The following is a 14,300-nucleotide window of genomic DNA, read 5'->3' as shown; positions in this document are numbered from 1 at the left end:
CACCCCGAAGCCGACCAAAGACGAACTCGGACGACGGCCACCGGATGGCCACGGAGGCGTCTAGCGGTCAGCTAGACGTTAAGGTGAGCACCATGCTCCGGGCCTTCTCCCCTCCCGTTTAAATCAGTAATGGCTACCAACCCGTCGCTTAGCCTCGGCACGCTAAACGTTCGAGGTCTGGCCGCCAAAAAGAAACAGAGTCAGGTTTACAGACTACTAGTGGACCACGACCTCGACGTTTTAGCCGTGCAAGAAACCAAGGTAGACGGCGAGGAGGAGACCGGGAGCATGGTGCAAAGGTTCACGTACAACTACTATACGGTAGTGAGCCACGCCTTAGGGACTTCGGCGGGATGTGTGTTGTTCGTGAGGAAGCTTCCAGGACTGGTTATTGACGGTTACTTCTCGTGCACTTCCGGTCGACTTGTCGTTTGTGATTTCAGTTATTGCGATGTCAAATGGCGCGTGTTGTGCATTTATGCACCTAATACAGTGCAAGAGAGGGCAACTTTCTTTTTGAACCTAAAGCATCACTTCTCTGTGCAAAAAACAATAGCCTGTGTAGGGGATTTCAACTGCGTATTGAATGCTGAGGATAGGTCTACGCGACGCGTAGTTTATGACAAAAGCAGCGATATCCTCGCACAAATTATACATGAGTTCGAATTAGAAGATGTCGCTGAGTGTTTTCGGGCTGACCGAGACGTGATGTACACTCACTTTCAGGGCACAAGTCACGCACGATTAGACCGGATCTATCTATCATACGATTTGGTAGAAAAATGCCAGTGCTATGCAGTTACGGCCATATCATTCTCGGATCACTGCCTGGTAAAATGCAGGGTAGGCAGCAAGAAAGAACGAAACAAATTCGTTTGGGAACTGTGGAAAATGAATTCTGAGCTGCTACGAGATGAAACTTTTAATGAAAAGGTAGTGGCTGCTCTGAATTCTTTTGCAACGGATAGTTCTATAAAGTTTGGCGAGGAATGGGAGATGTTGAAGCAAACCATCAAAATGAAAGCAATTGAAAGAAGTAGCGTACTGCGTTATGAAGAAAAGGCCAGTGAAAAGGATTTAAAAACATTGCTGGCAAAATTGGCGACGCTGGAATGCAAGCAACCGGGCGCTTATCAAGACGATATGCGCGCTGTTAAGAAAAAGCTCGAAGTGTTCGACGAAGAACGCTATCGAGGCGCACTCGTGCGTGCTAGAGCAGAAAGACTAACATGCGGGGAAACGCCAACGAAAAGAGCGATGGGACTAGAAAAAAAACATTCCAGACGTAAGCAGATTGAGGCCATTGAATATGAAGGGGTGGTATTAACCGATAACAATAACATAGGGCATGCGTTCCTTGAGCATTACAAAAAACTTTTTGCATTCAGGCCTGTCAACATGCACGATTTCAATAATTTATTTTTGCAACGAATGCCACAGCTGTCGTCTGAAGTTAAAGAAACCTTAGAACGACCATTAACAGAACATGAAGTGATGAAGGCCATCGAAGACCTGAATCCTGGCAAGTCGCCAGGTCCAGACGGTCTTTGTGCCGCCTGGTACAAATCTTTTAAAGGCCACCTAGCTCATATCTTAACCGCCGTTTACAACGAAGCATACGAACTGAAAATACTTCCACCATCCTTTGGCCAGTCCCATACCGTACTAATACCGAAAACAGAAGACACCGAAAAGCTCAAGCAACTTTCATCATACAGACCCATTGCGCTTACTAATTGCGACTACAAAATATTGATGAAGGTGTTGGCACGGCGTATGCAGTCAGTCATTAAGGATGTAGTCGGCCCACACCAGACGTGTGGAATTCGCGGAAGAACCATCTTTACTAACATTCATAAGTTGAAGTGTGTGCTGGAGTGTTGTGATGCCATGTGTGAGGCAGTTGCGATCCTCCAGCTAGACTTGGAGAAAGCATTTGACTGTGTTTCTCACGAGATATTGCTCACCATCCTTCAACATGTTAATTTTGGCCACATAATCACTGAGGGGGTGACCATGGCGTACCGGAGTTGCTATACGAGACTTATAATTAATCAAATGCTGGGGGCCCCCATTAACGTGAAGCGCTCCGTTCGCCAGGGTTGTCCACTCAGCCCACTCCTGTTTTGTGTTTACATAGAAACGCTATGTCAGGCCATCATTGAAAATGAATACATTAAGGGATTTTGCCTCCAAGCAGCAGAGGTGAAGTTATTGGCATATGCTGACGATGTGGCTGTATGTTGTAAAGATACGCAAAGTGTATTGAACGCAGTGAGTATCGTCAGACAGTTTGGTAATGCCACTAATAGCTTCGTGAACTGGCAGAAATGTTTGGGGTTTTGGCACGGGGAATGGGCGTCCACACCAGACCACTTTTCCAACGTAACCTGGGTCACGACGCCAGTTAAGTACCTTGGCGCACCCCTTGATGCCTACAAGGACAGTAGCGAATACTGGAAGGAGCGAACAAAAGAAGTAAAAGAAAAAGCCGACCGATGGAACGCCGTTCACTTGTCCATGTTCGCGCGAGCTACAGCGTGCAACACGTTTCTCGTGACAAAGATCTGGTACGTGATGCAGGTCCTACAGTGCTCTCGGATTAATGTGCAGAAACTGCACCGCGTGTTCGCTGTATTCGTGTGGGCATCGAGCTGGGAGCGATGCAGCCGAGATAATCTCTTCCGACGCGTGAAGGATGGTGGTCTGGGGTTGGCGCACCTTTTCTTGCGTCAACTGGTGAATAGATTCTTCTTCTTTCGAGATACAAACGACCCATTTCTGCGCACGGTGATCCAAATGAGGCTTTCAAGATCACTTCCCGAGTTTGTAGTAGGTACCGAAATAATGCCAGGATCTGTCCGTGGGTTCTTTCGGGAAATAGTTGATAGTGTTTCTTTTTTGCGTGTTCGTTTTTCAAGTGAATATTTGTGGAATGCAAAACGGAAAAAGTTATACCGTGATTTGTGTGATAGTGTATTGCTTGTACCCATGTACAGAGCCGCGTACAGTGGAGGCCCAGGCCTAGACGTCTTGAAAAGGGTGAAGATGATGCCAGTTCAACCAGCCACGAAATCTTTCTTCTTTAAATTACATACCGGTACCTTATCTGTTAAAATTTTCCTGGAACAACGTGGGTTCTACATGCCGTGGGGAACCCACTGCCTCATTTGTAAAAAACCGGAAAGCATAGATCATGTCTTCATCCACTGTTGGGAGGGGGTTTTCTTCTGGGACGTGTTGCAAAGGACTTTGAAAAAGAAGTTACCGATAGATCCACACGGAATCAGGTTTCTGGCAGTTAATGATGACGAAGGATTCCCGTACGACCTTATCATGCTAACAGGCCTCCACTGTTTATGGCGCGCAAGAATGGCGGGCTACCATTGTGACCCGGATGCCCGACCGGCGCGTTTATACTTTCGAGAATGTATGCAAAAATATGTAGAAGTGCAGAAGTTGCAACAGCCTGTTCCTGAGTGGCTGCCGAGGGTTGAACCCCTGACAGCGCTCAAGGAATTTTAATACGACAATGTCATGCCACAGTAGCGGACGGCAACGAATGTGTATATTACTGTTTCTTGTTCCGTTTTTGTATTCATTATTTCCTTTTTGTCTTTTTCTTTCGTTTCTGTGTATATCATTTAAGGAATGTGTGTTGTGGTGACATGTCGAGGATTGGCAATAAAAAAAAAAAAAAAAAAAAAAAAATCGGCCATACCATGCTGAATACGCCGGTTCTCGTCCGATCCCCGAAGCTAAGCAGCATTGGGCTCGGTCAGTACTTGGGAGGGAGACCACCTGGGAACACCGAGTGCTGATGGCACCCTTCTTTTTGCTTTTTTTTTTTTTATTGCGTGCTTCTGTGACTTAATTTTTTTTCTTTTTTTTACACTCACGTGTGGTTGGTTTTATTTACTGTTACGTTCAACTGGCGCAGCCTACTGGTAGAGCCAACGTCGAAGTGCAAAAACAATATGCAAGCCGCTAGGCGATTGTACGCGCAGTGACGGTGGTAACCGGTATAAGTAATGGTGCAAAATTTAGTCGCACAAACTGCTAACCGTTTACCTATTACACCCGTATCCAGCTCAGTGACAATCAATAACTTGGCTCATTACTAGCGCCAAACGTGGGCTGCAGCGGACGCACATCGTTGCGCTCGTCCTCTTGTTTTATTGCGAGCTCGACTCGGCAGCGACTAACCACAACAAACGGAGCAATCCACGTACACGACGTGTGCCTGTACTGTCAACGGAAAGACAGTGCCGCGTGCGTGCTGTAGCAATACGTTGCGAATGCACATAGCACGATACAGGTGCAGTCGTAAACATAGCATCCCTGCCATCGGCCATACCATGCTGAATACGCCGGTTCTCGTCCGATCCCCGAAGCTAAGCAGCATTGGGCTCGGTCAGTACTTGGGAGGGAGACCACCTGGGAACACCGAGTGCTGATGGCACCCTTCTTTTTGCTTTTTTTTTTTTATTGCGTGCTTCTGTGACTTAATTTTTTTTCTTTTTTTTACACTCACGTGTGGTTGGTTTTATTTACTGTTACGTTCAACTGGCGCAGCCTACTGGTAGAGCCAACGTCGAAGTGCAAAAACAATATGCAAGCCGCTAGGCGATTGTACGCGCAGTGACGGTGGTAACCGGTATAAGTAATGGTGCAAAATTTAGTCGCACAAACTGCTAACCGTTTACCTATTACACCCGTATCCAGCTCAGTGACAATCAATAACTTGGCTCATTACTAGCGCCAAACGTGGGCTGCAGCGGACGCACATCGTTGCGCTCGTCCTCTTGTTTTATTGCGAGCTCGACTCGGCAGCGACTAACCACAACAAACGGAGCAATCCACGTACACGACGTGTGCCTGTACTGTCAACGGAAAGACAGTGCCGCGTGCGTGCTGTAGCAATACGTTGCGAATGCACATAGCACGATACAGGTGCAGTCGTAAACATAGCATCCCTGCCATCGGCCATACCATGCTGAATACGCCGGTTCTCGTCCGATCCCCGAAGCTAAGCAGCATTGGGCTCGGTCAGTACTTGGGAGGGAGACCACCTGGGAACACCGAGTGCTGATGGCACCCTTCTTTTTGCTTTTTTTTTTTTTTTATTGCGTGCTTCTGTGACTTAATTTTTTTTCTTTTTTTTACACTCACGTGTGGTTGGTTTTATTTACTGTTACGTTCAACTGGCGCAGCCTACTGGTAGAGCCAACGTCGAAGTGCAAAAACAATATGCAAGCCGCTAGGCGATTGTACGCGCAGTGACGGTGGTAACCGGTATAAGTAATGGTGCAAAATTTAGTCGCACAAACTGCTAACCGTTTACCTATTACACCCGTATCCAGCTCAGTGACAATCAATAACTTGGCTCATTACTAGCGCCAAACGTGGGCTGCAGCGGACGCACATCGTTGCGCTCGTCCTCTTGTTTTATTGCGAGCTCGACTCGGCAGCGACTAACCACAACAAACGGAGCAATCCACGTACACGACGTGTGCCTGTACTGTCAACGGAAAGACAGTGCCGCGTGCGTGCTGTAGCAATACGTTGCGAATGCACATAGCACGATACAGGTGCAGTCGTAAACATAGCATCCCTGCCATCGGCCATACCATGCTGAATACGCCGGTTCTCGTCCGATCCCCGAAGCTAAGCAGCATTGGGCTCGGTCAGTACTTGGGAGGGAGACCACCTGGGAACACCGAGTGCTGATGGCACCCTTCTTTTTGCTTTTTTTTTTTTTTATTGCGTGCTTCTGTGACTTAATTTTTTTTCTTTTTTTTACACTCACGTGTGGTTGGTTTTATTTACTGTTACGTTCAACTGGCGCAGCCTACTGGTAGAGCCAACGTCGAAGTGCAAAAACAATATGCAAGCCGCTAGGCGATTGTACGCGCAGTGACGGTGGTAACCGGTATAAGTAATGGTGCAAAATTTAGTCGCACAAACTGCTAACCGTTTACCTATTACACCCGTATCCAGCTCAGTGACAATCAATAACTTGGCTCATTACTAGCGCCAAACGTGGGCTGCAGCGGACGCACATCGTTGCGCTCGTCCTCTTGTTTTATTGCGAGCTCGACTCGGCAGCGACTAACCACAACAAACGGAGCAATCCACGTACACGACGTGTGCCTGTGCTGTCAACGGAAAGACAGTGCCGCGTGCGTGCTGTAGCAATACGTTGCGAATGCACATAGCACGATACAGGTGCAGTCGTAAACATAGCATCCCTGCCATCGGCCATACCATGCTGAATACGCCGGTTCTCGTCCGATCCCCGAAGCTAAGCAGCATTGGGCTCGGTCAGTACTTGGGAGGGAGACCACCTGGGAACACCGAGTGCTGATGGCACCCTTCTTTTTGCTTTTTTTTTTTTTATTGCGTGCTTCTGTGACTTAATTTTTTTTCTTTTTTTTACACTCACGTGTGGTTGGTTTTATTTACTGTTACGTTCAACTGGCGCAGCCTACTGGTAGAGCCAACGTCGAAGTGCAAAAACAATATGCAAGCCGCTAGGCGATTGTACGCGCAGTGACGGTGGTAACCGGTATAAGTAATGGTGCAAAATTTAGTCGCACAAACTGCTAACCGTTTACCTATTACACCCGTATCCAGCTCAGTGACAATCAATAACTTGGCTCATTACTAGCGCCAAACGTGGGCTGCAGCGGACGCACATCGTTGCGCTCGTCCTCTTGTTTTATTGCGAGCTCGACTCGGCAGCGACTAACCACAACAAACGGAGCAATCCACGTACACGACGTGTGCCTGTACTGTCAACGGAAAGACAGTGCCGCGTGCGTGCTGTAGCAATACGTTGCGAATGCACATAGCACGATACAGGTGCAGTCGTAAACATAGCATCCCTGCCATCGGCCATACCATGCTGAATACGCCGGTTCTCGTCCGATCCCCGAAGCTAAGCAGCATTGGGCTCGGTCAGTACTTGGGAGGGAGACCACCTGGGAACACCGAGTGCTGATGGCACCCTTCTTTTTGCTTTTTTTTTTTTTATTGCGTGCTTCTGTGACTTAATTTTTTTTCTTTTTTTTACACTCACGTGTGGTTGGTTTTATTTACTGTTACGTTCAACTGGCGCAGCCTACTGGTAGAGCCAACGTCGAAGTGCAAAAACAATATGCAAGCCGCTAGGCGATTGTACGCGCAGTGACGGTGGTAACCGGTATAAGTAATGGTGCAAAATTTAGTCGCACAAACTGCTAACCGTTTACCTATTACACCCGTATCCAGCTCAGTGACAATCAATAACTTGGCTCATTACTAGCGCCAAACGTGGGCTGCAGCGGACGCACATCGTTGCGCTCGTCCTCTTGTTTTATTGCGAGCTCGACTCGGCAGCGACTAACCACAACAAACGGAGCAATCCACGTACACGACGTGTGCCTGTACTGTCAACGGAAAGACAGTGCCGCGTGCGTGCTGTAGCAATACGTTGCGAATGCACATAGCACGATACAGGTGCAGTCGTAAACATAGCATCCCTGCCATCGGCCATACCATGCTGAATACGCCGGTTCTCGTCCGATCCCCGAAGCTAAGCAGCATTGGGCTCGGTCAGTACTTGGGAGGGAGACCACCTGGGAACACCGAGTGCTGATGGCACCCTTCTTTTTGCTTTTTTTTTTTTATTGCGTGCTTCTGTGACTTAATTTTTTTTCTTTTTTTTACACTCACGTGTGGTTGGTTTTATTTACTGTTACGTTCAACTGGCGCAGCCTACTGGTAGAGCCAACGTCGAAGTGCAAAAACAATATGCAAGCCGCTAGGCGATTGTACGCGCAGTGACGGTGGTAACCGGTATAAGTAATGGTGCAAAATTTAGTCGCACAAACTGCTAACCGTTTACCTATTACACCCGTATCCAGCTCAGTGACAATCAATAACTTGGCTCATTACTAGCGCCAAACGTGGGCTGCAGCGGACGCACATCGTTGCGCTCGTCCTCTTGTTTTATTGCGAGCTCGACTCGGCAGCGACTAACCACAACAAACGGAGCAATCCACGTACACGACGTGTGCCTGTACTGTCAACGGAAAGACAGTGCCGCGTGCGTGCTGTAGCAATACGTTGCGAATGCACATAGCACGATACAGGTGCAGTCGTAAACATAGCATCCCTGCCATCGGCCATACCATGCTGAATACGCCGGTTCTCGTCCGATCCCCGAAGCTAAGCAGCATTGGGCTCGGTCAGTACTTGGGAGGGAGACCACCTGGGAACACCGAGTGCTGATGGCACCCTTCTTTTTGCTTTTTTTTTTTTTTATTGCGTGCTTCTGTGACTTAATTTTTTTTTCTTTTTTTTACACTCACGTGTGGTTGGTTTTATTTACTGTTACGTTCAACTGGCGCAGCCTACTGGTAGAGCCAACGTCGAAGTGCAAAAACAATATGCAAGCCGCTAGGCGATTGTACGCGCAGTGACGGTGGTAACCGGTATAAGTAATGGTGCAAAATTTAGTCGCACAAACTGCTAACCGTTTACCTATTACACCCGTATCCAGCTCAGTGACAATCAATAACTTGGCTCATTACTAGCGCCAAACGTGGGCTGCAGCGGACGCACATCGTTGCGCTCGTCCTCTTGTTTTATTGCGAGCTCGACTCGGCAGCGACTAACCACAACAAACGGAGCAATCCACGTACACGACGTGTGCCTGTACTGTCAACGGAAAGACAGTGCCGCGTGCGTGCTGTAGCAATACGTTGCGAATGCACATAGCACGATACAGGTGCAGTCGTAAACATAGCATCCCTGCCATCGGCCATACCATGCTGAATACGCCGGTTCTCGTCCGATCCCCGAAGCTAAGCAGCATTGGGCTCGGTCAGTACTTGGGAGGGAGACCACCTGGGAACACCGAGTGCTGATGGCACCCTTCTTTTTGCTTTTTTTTTTTTATTGCGTGCTTCTGTGACTTAATTTTTTTTCTTTTTTTTACACTCACGTGTGGTTGGTTTTATTTACTGTTACGTTCAACTGGCGCAGCCTACTGGTAGAGCCAACGTCGAAGTGCAAAAACAATATGCAAGCCGCTAGGCGATTGTACGCGCAGTGACGGTGGTAACCGGTATAAGTAATGGTGCAAAATTTAGTCGCACAAACTGCTAACCGTTTACCTATTACACCCGTATCCAGCTCAGTGACAATCAATAACTTGGCTCATTACTAGCGCCAAACGTGGGCTGCAGCGGACGCACATCGTTGCGCTCGTCCTCTTGTTTTATTGCGAGCTCGACTCGGCAGCGACTAACCACAACAAACGGAGCAATCCACGTACACGACGTGTGCCTGTACTGTCAACGGAAAGACAGTGCCGCGTGCGTGCTGTAGCAATACGTTGCGAATGCACATAGCACGATACAGGTGCAGTCGTAAACATAGCATCCCTGCCATCGGCCATACCATGCTGAATACGCCGGTTCTCGTCCGATCCCCGAAGCTAAGCAGCATTGGGCTCGGTCAGTACTTGGGAGGGAGACCACCTGGGAACACCGAGTGCTGATGGCACCCTTCTTTTTGCTTTTTTTTTTTTTATTGCGTGCTTCTGTGACTTAATTTTTTTTCTTTTTTTTACACTCACGTGTGGTTGGTTTTATTTACTGTTACGTTCAACTGGCGCAGCCTACTGGTAGAGCCAACGTCGAAGTGCAAAAACAATATGCAAGCCGCTAGGCGATTGTACGCGCAGTGACGGTGGTAACCGGTATAAGTAATGGTGCAAAATTTAGTCGCACAAACTGCTAACCGTTTACCTATTACACCCGTATCCAGCTCAGTGACAATCAATAACTTGGCTCATTACTAGCGCCAAACGTGGGCTGCAGCGGACGCACATCGTTGCGCTCGTCCTCTTGTTTTATTGCGAGCTCGACTCGGCAGCGACTAACCACAACAAACGGAGCAATCCACGTACACGACGTGTGCCTGTACTGTCAACGGAAAGACAGTGCCGCGTGCGTGCTGTAGCAATACGTTGCGAATGCACATAGCACGATACAGGTGCAGTCGTAAACATAGCATCCCTGCCATCGGCCATACCATGCTGAATACGCCGGTTCTCGTCCGATCCCCGAAGCTAAGCAGCATTGGGCTCGGTCAGTACTTGGGAGGGAGACCACCTGGGAACACCGAGTGCTGATGGCACCCTTCTTTTTGCTTTTTTTTTTTTTATTGCGTGCTTCTGTGACTTAATTTTTTTTCTTTTTTTTACACTCACGTGTGGTTGGTTTTATTTACTGTTACGTTCAACTGGCGCAGCCTACTGGTAGAGCCAACGTCGAAGTGCAAAAACAATATGCAAGCCGCTAGGCGATTGTACGCGCAGTGACGGTGGTAACCGGTATAAGTAATGGTGCAAAATTTAGTCGCACAAACTGCTAACCGTTTACCTATTACACCCGTATCCAGCTCAGTGACAATCAATAACTTGGCTCATTACTAGCGCCAAACGTGGGCTGCAGCGGACGCACATCGTTGCGCTCGTCCTCTTGTTTTATTGCGAGCTCGACTCGGCAGCGACTAACCACAACAAACGGAGCAATCCACGTACACGACGTGTGCCTGTACTGTCAACGGAAAGACAGTGCCGCGTGCGTGCTGTAGCAATACGTTGCGAATGCACATAGCACGATACAGGTGCAGTCGTAAACATAGCATCCCTGCCATCGGCCATACCATGCTGAATACGCCGGTTCTCGTCCGATCCCCGAAGCTAAGCAGCATTGGGCTCGGTCAGTACTTGGGAGGGAGACCACCTGGGAACACCGAGTGCTGATGGCACCCTTCTTTTTGCTTTTTTTTTTTTTTATTGCGTGCTTCTGTGACTTAATTTTTTTTCTTTTTTTTACACTCACGTGTGGTTGGTTTTATTTACTGTTACGTTCAACTGGCGCAGCCTACTGGTAGAGCCAACGTCGAAGTGCAAAAACAATATGCAAGCCGCTAGGCGATTGTACGCGCAGTGACGGTGGTAACCGGTATAAGTAATGGTGCAAAATTTAGTCGCACAAACTGCTAACCGTTTACCTATTACACCCGTATCCAGCTCAGTGACAATCAATAACTTGGCTCATTACTAGCGCCAAACGTGGGCTGCAGCGGACGCACATCGTTGCGCTCGTCCTCTTGTTTTATTGCGAGCTCGACTCGGCAGCGACTAACCACAACAAACGGAGCAATCCACGTACACGACGTGTGCCTGTACTGTCAACGGAAAGACAGTGCCGCGTGCGTGCTGTAGCAATACGTTGCGAATGCACATAGCACGATACAGGTGCAGTCGTAAACATAGCATCCCTGCCATCGGCCATACCATGCTGAATACGCCGGTTCTCGTCCGATCCCCGAAGCTAAGCAGCATTGGGCTCGGTCAGTACTTGGGAGGGAGACCACCTGGGAACACCGAGTGCTGATGGCACCCTTCTTTTTGCTTTTTTTTTTTTTTTATTGCGTGCTTCTGTGACTTAATTTTTTTTCTTTTTTTTACACTCACGTGTGGTTGGTTTTATTTACTGTTACGTTCAACTGGCGCAGCCTACTGGTAGAGCCAACGTCGAAGTGCAAAAACAATATGCAAGCCGCTAGGCGATTGTACGCGCAGTGACGGTGGTAACCGGTATAAGTAATGGTGCAAAATTTAGTCGCACAAACTGCTAACCGTTTACCTATTACACCCGTATCCAGCTCAGTGACAATCAATAACTTGGCTCATTACTAGCGCCAAACGTGGGCTGCAGCGGACGCACATCGTTGCGCTCGTCCTCTTGTTTTATTGCGAGCTCGACTCGGCAGCGACTAACCACAACAAACGGAGCAATCCACGTACACGACGTGTGCCTGTACTGTCAACGGAAAGACAGTGCCGCGTGCGTGCTGTAGCAATACGTTGCGAATGCACATAGCACGATACAGGTGCAGTCGTAAACATAGCATCCCTGCCATCGGCCATACCATGCTGAATACGCCGGTTCTCGTCCGATCCCCGAAGCTAAGCAGCATTGGGCTCGGTCAGTACTTGGGAGGGAGACCACCTGGGAACACCGAGTGCTGATGGCACCCTTCTTTTTGCTTTTTTTTTTTTTTATTGCGTGCTTCTGTGACTTAATTTTTTTTCTTTTTTTTACACTCACGTGTGGTTGGTTTTATTTACTGTTACGTTCAACTGGCGCAGCCTACTGGTAGAGCCAACGTCGAAGTGCAAAAACAATATGCAAGCCGCTAGGCGATTGTACGCGCAGTGACGGTGGTAACCGGTATAAGTAATGGTGCAAAATTTAGTCGCACAAACTGCTAACCGTTTACCTATTACACCCGTATCCAGCTCAGTGACAATCAATAACTTGGCTCATTACTAGCGCCAAACGTGGGCTGCAGCGGACGCACATCGTTGCGCTCGTCCTCTTGTTTTATTGCGAGCTCGACTCGGCAGCGACTAACCACAACAAACGGAGCAATCCACGTACACGACGGGTGCCTGTACTGTCAACGGAAAGACAGTGCCGCGTGCGTGCTGTAGCAATACGTTGCGAATGCACATAGCACGATACAGGTGCAGTCGTAAACATAGCATCCCTGCCATCGGCCATACCATGCTGAATACGCCGGTTCTCGTCCGATCCCCGAAGCTAAGCAGCATTGGGCTCGGTCAGTACTTGGGAGGGAGACCACCTGGGAACACCGAGTGCTGATGGCACCCTTCTTTTTGCTTTTTTTTTTTTTTATTGCGTGCTTCTGTGACTTAATTTTTTTTCTTTTTTTTACACTCACGTGTGGTTGGTTTTATTTACTGTTACGTTCAACTGGCGCAGCCTACTGGTAGAGCCAACGTCGAAGTGCAAAAACAATATGCAAGCCGCTAGGCGATTGTACGCGCAGTGACGGTGGTAACCGGTATAAGTAATGGTGCAAAATTTAGTCGCACAAACTGCTAACCGTTTACCTATTACACCCGTATCCAGCTCAGTGACAATCAATAACTTGGCTCATTACTAGCGCCAAACGTGGGCTGCAGCGGACGCACATCGTTGCGCTCGTCCTCTTGTTTTATTGCGAGCTCGACTCGGCAGCGACTAACCACAACAAACGGAGCAATCCACGTACACGACGTGTGCCTGTACTGTCAACGGAAAGACAGTGCCGCGTGCGTGCTGTAGCAATACGTTGCGAATGCACATAGCACGATACAGGTGCAGTCGTAAACATAGCATCCCTGCCATCGGCCATACCATGCTGAATACGCCGGTTCTCGTCCGATCCCCGAAGCTAAGCAGCATTGGGCTCGGTCAGTACTTGGGAGGGAGACCACCTGGGAACACCGAGTGCTGATGGCACCCTTCTTTTTGCTTTTTTTTTTTTTTTATTGCGTGCTTCTGTGACTTAATTTTTTTTCTTTTTTTTACACTCACGTGTGGTTGGTTTTATTTACTGTTACGTTCAACTGGCGCAGCCTACTGGTAGAGCCAACGTCGAAGTGCAAAAACAATATGCAAGCCGCTAGGCGATTGTACGCGCAGTGACGGTGGTAACCGGTATAAGTAATGGTGCAAAATTTAGTCGCACAAACTGCTAACCGTTTACCTATTACACCCGTATCCAGCTCAGTGACAATCAATAACTTGGCTCATTACTAGCGCCAAACGTGGGCTGCAGCGGACGCACATCGTTGCGCTCGTCCTCTTGTTTTATTGCGAGCTCGACTCGGCAGCGACTAACCACAACAAACGGAGCAATCCACGTACACGACGTGTGCCTGTACTGTCAACGGAAAGACAGTGCCGCGTGCGTGCTGTAGCAATACGTTGCGAATGCACATAGCACGATACAGGTGCAGTCGTAAACATAGCATCCCTGCCATCGGCCATACCATGCTGAATACGCCGGTTCTCGTCCGATCCCCGAAGCTAAGCAGCATTGGGCTCGGTCAGTACTTGGGAGGGAGACCACCTGGGAACACCGAGTGCTGATGGCACCCTTCTTTTTGCTTTTTTTTTTTTTTTTATTGCGTGCTTCTGTGACTTAATTTTTTTTCTTTTTTTTACACTCACGTGTGGTTGGTTTTATTTACTGTTACGTTCAACTGGCGCAGCCTACTGGTAGAGCCAACGTCGAAGTGCAAAAACAATATGCAAGCCGCTAGGCGATTGTACGCGCAGTGACGGTGGTAACCGGTATAAGTAATGGTGCAAAATTTAGTCGCACAAACTGCTAACCGTTTACCTATTACACCCGTATCCAGCTCAGTGACAATCAATAACTTG

General features: G+C 48.3%; 16 non-coding genes and 1 pseudogene across 16 annotated transcripts; all 17 read left to right on the top strand.

Moving 5' to 3' along the window:
• The first annotated feature begins 3,707 nt into the window (after nucleotides 1-3,707).
• LOC140217837 (5S ribosomal RNA) lies at nucleotides 3,708-3,826 on the top strand (annotated as a pseudogene).
• A 517-nt stretch (nucleotides 3,827-4,343) lies between these two features.
• LOC140218025 (5S ribosomal RNA) lies at nucleotides 4,344-4,462 on the top strand. Its single transcript, XR_011894487.1, has one exon. It is a non-coding gene; the product is annotated as a 5S ribosomal RNA (ribosomal RNA).
• Nucleotides 4,463-4,978: 516 nt separating this feature from the next.
• Nucleotides 4,979-5,097, top strand: LOC140218024 (5S ribosomal RNA). Its single transcript, XR_011894486.1, has one exon. It is a non-coding gene; the product is annotated as a 5S ribosomal RNA (ribosomal RNA).
• Nucleotides 5,098-5,616: 519 nt separating this feature from the next.
• On the top strand, nucleotides 5,617-5,735 carry LOC140218023 (5S ribosomal RNA). Its single transcript, XR_011894485.1, has one exon. It is a non-coding gene; the product is annotated as a 5S ribosomal RNA (ribosomal RNA).
• Nucleotides 5,736-6,253: 518 nt separating this feature from the next.
• On the top strand, nucleotides 6,254-6,372 carry LOC140218022 (5S ribosomal RNA). The gene has a single exon (XR_011894484.1). It is a non-coding gene; the product is annotated as a 5S ribosomal RNA (ribosomal RNA).
• Nucleotides 6,373-6,889: 517 nt separating this feature from the next.
• Nucleotides 6,890-7,008, top strand: LOC140218021 (5S ribosomal RNA). Its single transcript, XR_011894483.1, has one exon. It is a non-coding gene; the product is annotated as a 5S ribosomal RNA (ribosomal RNA).
• Nucleotides 7,009-7,525: 517 nt separating this feature from the next.
• On the top strand, nucleotides 7,526-7,644 carry LOC140218020 (5S ribosomal RNA). The gene has a single exon (XR_011894482.1). It is a non-coding gene; the product is annotated as a 5S ribosomal RNA (ribosomal RNA).
• A 516-nt stretch (nucleotides 7,645-8,160) lies between these two features.
• Nucleotides 8,161-8,279, top strand: LOC140218019 (5S ribosomal RNA). The gene has a single exon (XR_011894481.1). It is a non-coding gene; the product is annotated as a 5S ribosomal RNA (ribosomal RNA).
• Nucleotides 8,280-8,798: 519 nt separating this feature from the next.
• Nucleotides 8,799-8,917, top strand: LOC140218018 (5S ribosomal RNA). The gene has a single exon (XR_011894480.1). It is a non-coding gene; the product is annotated as a 5S ribosomal RNA (ribosomal RNA).
• Nucleotides 8,918-9,433: 516 nt separating this feature from the next.
• On the top strand, nucleotides 9,434-9,552 carry LOC140218017 (5S ribosomal RNA). Its single transcript, XR_011894479.1, has one exon. It is a non-coding gene; the product is annotated as a 5S ribosomal RNA (ribosomal RNA).
• A 517-nt stretch (nucleotides 9,553-10,069) lies between these two features.
• LOC140218016 (5S ribosomal RNA) lies at nucleotides 10,070-10,188 on the top strand. Its single transcript, XR_011894478.1, has one exon. It is a non-coding gene; the product is annotated as a 5S ribosomal RNA (ribosomal RNA).
• Nucleotides 10,189-10,705: 517 nt separating this feature from the next.
• Nucleotides 10,706-10,824, top strand: LOC140218015 (5S ribosomal RNA). The gene has a single exon (XR_011894477.1). It is a non-coding gene; the product is annotated as a 5S ribosomal RNA (ribosomal RNA).
• Nucleotides 10,825-11,342: 518 nt separating this feature from the next.
• LOC140218014 (5S ribosomal RNA) lies at nucleotides 11,343-11,461 on the top strand. The gene has a single exon (XR_011894476.1). It is a non-coding gene; the product is annotated as a 5S ribosomal RNA (ribosomal RNA).
• Nucleotides 11,462-11,980: 519 nt separating this feature from the next.
• On the top strand, nucleotides 11,981-12,099 carry LOC140218013 (5S ribosomal RNA). Its single transcript, XR_011894475.1, has one exon. It is a non-coding gene; the product is annotated as a 5S ribosomal RNA (ribosomal RNA).
• A 518-nt stretch (nucleotides 12,100-12,617) lies between these two features.
• LOC140218012 (5S ribosomal RNA) lies at nucleotides 12,618-12,736 on the top strand. The gene has a single exon (XR_011894474.1). It is a non-coding gene; the product is annotated as a 5S ribosomal RNA (ribosomal RNA).
• A 518-nt stretch (nucleotides 12,737-13,254) lies between these two features.
• LOC140218011 (5S ribosomal RNA) lies at nucleotides 13,255-13,373 on the top strand. Its single transcript, XR_011894473.1, has one exon. It is a non-coding gene; the product is annotated as a 5S ribosomal RNA (ribosomal RNA).
• Nucleotides 13,374-13,892: 519 nt separating this feature from the next.
• LOC140218010 (5S ribosomal RNA) lies at nucleotides 13,893-14,011 on the top strand. The gene has a single exon (XR_011894472.1). It is a non-coding gene; the product is annotated as a 5S ribosomal RNA (ribosomal RNA).
• The last annotated feature ends 289 nt before the right edge of the window (nucleotides 14,012-14,300 follow it).

The sequence above is a fragment of the Dermacentor andersoni genome, chromosome 4 (assembly GCF_023375885.2).
Source record: "Dermacentor andersoni chromosome 4, qqDerAnde1_hic_scaffold, whole genome shotgun sequence".
NCBI classification, from domain to species: Eukaryota; Metazoa; Arthropoda; class Arachnida; order Ixodida; family Ixodidae; genus Dermacentor; species Dermacentor andersoni.
The sequence above is the reverse complement of the archived record's forward strand: the minus strand, read 5'-3'. Positions and strand labels throughout refer to the sequence as shown.